Source organism: Coptis chinensis, chromosome 3 (genome assembly GCF_015680905.1).
Source record: "Coptis chinensis isolate HL-2020 chromosome 3, ASM1568090v1, whole genome shotgun sequence".
Lineage (NCBI taxonomy): Eukaryota > Viridiplantae > Streptophyta > Magnoliopsida > Ranunculales > Ranunculaceae > Coptis > Coptis chinensis.
In genome coordinates, this window is record NC_141458.1 from 43,912,903 (window position 1) to 43,918,392 (window position 5,490).

A 5,490-nucleotide genomic window follows, 5' to 3' on the forward strand; every position below is an offset into this window, starting at 1 on the left:
AAAATGAGCAAGAACAGGGAACATCAACCAACAAGACGCGAAGTTAGTCTTTGCGGACGCGAAGTCGAATCGCGCAGTCTGAGAATCGGCCAATTTTTTTTTTCACATAAGTCTTAGATCAGTTTATAGATTAGGCTCCATATCCTAACTTTTGGTTCCTGTAAGTGCAACGAAAAATCAAATCTCGGATCAGTACCAAAACGTGGAAAATTTTTAAAAAAAAACGATGAAAAACGAAAGAAAATTAAACGAAGGAGAGGAATAAGAGTGGGGGGTTTCCCCTTGGAGCAATTCCAGTTTGTACGCAATGTTCCTTGGGTCTTTAGAATGGCAGCGATGCCATTTGATATTAGTATTTTTGCGGGCTTTGGAATTGGTTAGTTTTCTAAGTCTGTTTCATACCAAAATTCAAATTCCTTACTCATGTTCTTCGTTTGTTTAGCTCGAGTAAGGGTTTCGTTCCACCTAAAGTCTAGGACAATGATAAATGATAAAATTGAATAGTCTTACCTACGAAATAAAGCGATGAACTCTAAACGCAAGTAAAACTAAACTTGATCTTATGGGTCTATGTTTATCAAAGATTCTACTCTCAAGTCTATGAGATATAGTGGAGTAGAGTGATTCGTTCCACTCCTAGTCCTTCCGCATGATGTGTTCTCACGTGTAAGTAATCTAAACTTAAAGTCTAATGAGAGATTTACGAAAAAGGCAACTAGACTACGATGCAACTACCCACCTAAAATGCAACTAGTCGACGATGGGAATAACTAAGGGAATGCTACGTTGATTCGATGATAAGGAGTTAGAGGGGAATTGATTCCACCTTAACTTCGACTTAATCCTATTAACTACAAATCGTCAGTAATCCGAATTGAATCGCCTTCGCAGAACAATTGGTTCTTCCTAATCCCTAATTACACATGGCATTTCTACCAATTAATAACTAGCATGTGAACAATTAAACCCATTCTTATGGTGAACTAAACGCGTTTCTAGAGTGGAAAGGAAATTACGACGAATCTACGTTAATCGAATCAAGCTTTCATCAAGGCTTCTCAACCCCTCTAATGGAGGTTTAGCCGAGAATCATTACGCAATCATTTCCGATTAAATTTAAACTAAACATGATATAAAGAATTGAAATTTACTTAATCAAACAATAATGAAATCTAATTTAATGACTAAAATGCAATAAGGACAGGAATTGAAATTGGATCTAGAAATGGAAATGACAAAAATCGAAGTTGATAGAAATACTACTTATTGACCTAATCAAAATGAAGAACAAGATTCCAAGGTTTAATCTAATACAATAATTGGATTTGAAACTACACTTAATCAAAAACAATTAAATAAAACTAGATCTAGAAGCAATTTTAATGACTACTTTCTATTCTAAGCTACTTTTATTTTCTAACCTAAAAATCTACCATTAACAAAGAATTAAGCTTTTGTTTTTATACTTTCAGATCCAAAAATCGTGCATGGGCTTGGAGCCATGTTTTGGGCCAGAGAATCAGGCCCAAAACCCAATTCTTTCAGTCCAGAAAGGCCTCTTCAGCTGCAGTTGGCTTCAACAGACTTTCCGTCCACTTCTGCTCCTCTGATTGGGTCAAGGCTTAGACCATTGGAAATCTCTTTCCGAGCCGGTCATTTTGACATAAGGTAGGCCCCATTCTGAGGTCTGAGTCCAAATATATGTCCTTCGGAAGTTCTGCTGACTTTGTGTGCTGTTTCTGCCCGGGTCGACTTTTCAGCTTTGACCGGGCTTTTAGAAAGGCTTTGTCTTCTCGAAACTTGGCCTTTAATCATGGAACTCCTTAGTAACCGACCTTTGCTCCTTTATCTCGCTAAAGTGGCACATTTCTGCACATAATGGACCTTGAAGCCTGAAATGCATAAAACACGTGTCGGTGTTAACTCTTAATTATTACTCACATAATTGGTCTAAAAGTATGACTGTTAAAGGGTTAAAACTACAATTTTGGGCACTTATCAAACCACCCCCAAACAGCATTTTGCTTGTCCTCAAGCAAAGATGAGAAATTAACATAAGTGACCAAAAATGGAGTTCTATCTACTTCTCATTTCGCCGAGTGCGATTGCATTGACCATATGCAACAAGGCCTTAAACCACTAGGAATTCCCTAGTGGAAGATTTATAGCCTCGTGAGAGTTTTCGAGTGAAGGTACTCACAAACTTCATCTATACTACAACGACTAAGAAATAAAACTATTGTTTCCTTATTCATGCTCCAAACTATCTAAGCATCTCACTAGCTATAAACAAGAATAACCAAGTCAAAAACCTAAGCTAATATATGCATAATAATCAATCATCTATAACAAATATATATACAATGAGTAATACTATGAAATGCAATAGCAGGTCCGTTTCTGAAACTTGGAATAGCGCCCTTAAGTAGGTTCTCACAATAATAGTCAAGATACAACACTCTGATTTTTCCACTCAAGTTTCGCTACTCTAATGCGCAGTGGGCACACTTTACCTTACAATCTTAATGACAACAAGGAAGCCGGAGTCGATCAAACACATCTGCCACTTACTATCACACTAACCTATTCCTAATTGAGCTAGAGGTCTTTATTAGGTGTTACGGGGATTAGGAGATGGTTTAAGAAGGAAGGAAATGGATATTCAAAAAGGACAAGTCTGAGATAATAGAGTCTTCATATTATGTAACTAGAGAAAACCTTGTTATTTACTTTTACTTCTACACTTTGTTTCCATCCTTAGCCATATTTTTTTTTTTTTTTCTTTTTTTTTTTTTTCTTTGGCTTTTGACTCCCTTTTATTCTATTTTTGGAGTTTTATTTTATTTCTATTTTTATTTTTCTTTTCCTTGGATGGAAACTTCTTTTCTTTATTTTCCTCAAGCAATTAACTAACTTTTGTTTACACAGGTTTTTCTCTTCTTCTTTCTTCCTCATTCTATTCTCAGACTTATTCTAAATTGGGTGGGTTGAATTTTTTTTATTTTGTTTTGTTTTTGTAACAGGGTAAAGGATTTGTGGTTTATGGAAGGCTAAAGAAAGGCTCGAGGGGCTTAATTAGCGGAAAATAATTCATAGGTTTGAATTTCTGGCTATATCGATCCAAAGAGGGCCTAAATTCTCGCTTAGGATATGGCATAGTGATCAAGCAAGTGGACGTGTGATATCTCTATCCGGATTTTACTTCTCCCTTGTGTCATTTCTCAAATGTTTCGCTCATATAAGGCTTTAGGCTATATTCTCACAGGATTTGTAGAATAAGTACTCTAGCCTAGATTCATAAACTTAACTGCTAACAATCATAGATACTCATGTAATATATTTATAGATAGATGCAAAGATTATTACCTATATATTAACCTAAGTTTCTAACAATTATTCTGATGCAACAGCTACGTGAGACTTCTAGATTGTTAAGAGCATGGAGAAAGAAATCATACCAATATTCCTAAGTATATAGCATAACTTATTTATTTATATTTTTGAATTTTTGAAAGTTTAACTAGAAAACAAATGCATATTATACATATCTATATCCTAACAGATGCCTTAATTACACGTGTTTCTATGCCCCCAAACAAAAAGCATGCTTTGTCCTCAAAGCAATTAAATAAAGAGGGGTAGGAAAAAATACCATTGAAGCGCCATGGAAATTCGTGAACATCTGTAAAACAAGGTTATAACGCACTAATATAGGAAATAAAACTCCACACAACTCTATACGAAGTTCTACCCATTATGGGGTTAACAAGAATGAAATTGCTTGGGACATAAGCAAACACTAACTAGAATGAAAACTTACCTTATCTCCCCGTTACTACTCATCCTCTTCTTCCATAAAGAAGTGAGGTTCCTTTAGATCTGCCATGCCATGATAATTTGCCGGCTTCCCGCCATTTATCATCTATGATTGCTAACCTATTAAGAGCCACTTGGTCCGGACGGGGTGTAGGGCGAACCTGATGAGGTTGTATCCGCCACCCTTTGCCAAGTCATTGCACGGAAAGATCGAATGATACTATTGGTGGGTGGTCGGACAGTGTCGACCCGTAATCCATCCGCGAAGCGTGTACAAAAATAGGAAAGAAACATAGCATAATACGGGAAACTATAACGGGCATAAGGAGGTACTTATGCCTCATGCTATGGGATCGAGCTAAACTAGACATCAAGGTTCGGGGAAGGTCATGACACATACGTCCCGTGGCTAGAGCAAGGAAGACGCTGCAAGTGGCATCATTCACAGAAGAAAAACGGCATTCCCCTAAAATGTTTAGCATGATCCAAAACATAACAGTTCCTATGTTCATGGACAGGCAACCAAAGGCGACGTTATATTCCCCTTGGTCCTCGATACGGAAAATGCCCGCGCCATACGACTCATTGATAACTGTAAAATGAATAGTCTACCTACGAAATGAACGATGAATTCAATCCGTAAGTAAACTAAAACTGATCTTTTACGAGTCTCAATTATCAAAGCTTCTACTCGATCTCGCTAATTGCACTAAGTGGAGTAGGAAGTTCGCTCCACTCCTAGTTCCCTAGCATGGATTGTTTTCTAAGTCCAAGAAATCGAGTCTTAAGTCAATGAGAGCTTTTACGAAATGTTATGCTAACAAGATCGCGTAATTTAAATAACGAGATATAATAAGTAACAAGATAAAATATAAACTAAAAGTTAATCTAATGCATAGCCACGGAAATACGATTGTTTGAATCTAGATAAATAAATTGAGGGAATTGAATCCACCTCGAATCCAACTTAACGACCTAGCGTGAATGTTGTATCTCAATTCTCACGCTCTACGCGGCTTAAAATTTCGAAGTTCTAATCCCTAGTGTTCATGGCATTCCTACCGATATACTAACTAGCATGTGAGGTCGCCCACCCATTCTCATGGCTAAACACGACCTTCTAGAGTGGAATAGATTCTACAACCAATTCTATACTAACCACTAAGTTTTCATCAAGGCTTCATCAACCCCTCTAATGGAGGTTTTAGCCTTGATTCATCAAACTAACATTTCCCATATTATTATAACTAAACATAATATCAAGATTCAAATTTACTTAATCTAACAATAATGAATCTAATTTAATGGCCGGAATGAAATAAGAACAAGAATTGAAATTAGATCTAGAATGGAAATAACCAAATTCAAATTGACAAACTAACTATTTTATTTATCTAATCAATCAAGAACAATGATCCAAGAATTTAATCTAAAACAGGAATTGAAATGGAACTAAAACTTAATTAATTAATAAAACTAGATCTAGAATTCTATATCTTAATTTAGGTCTAACTAGCTACCATTAACAAAGAGCTAAGCTTTTGTTTTTATACATCCAGATCCAAAAATCGTGCATGGGCTTGGAGCCATGTTTTGGGCCAGAGAATCAGGCCCAAAACCCAATTCTTTCAGTCCAAAAAGGCCTCTTCAGCTGCAGTTCGCTTCAACAGACTT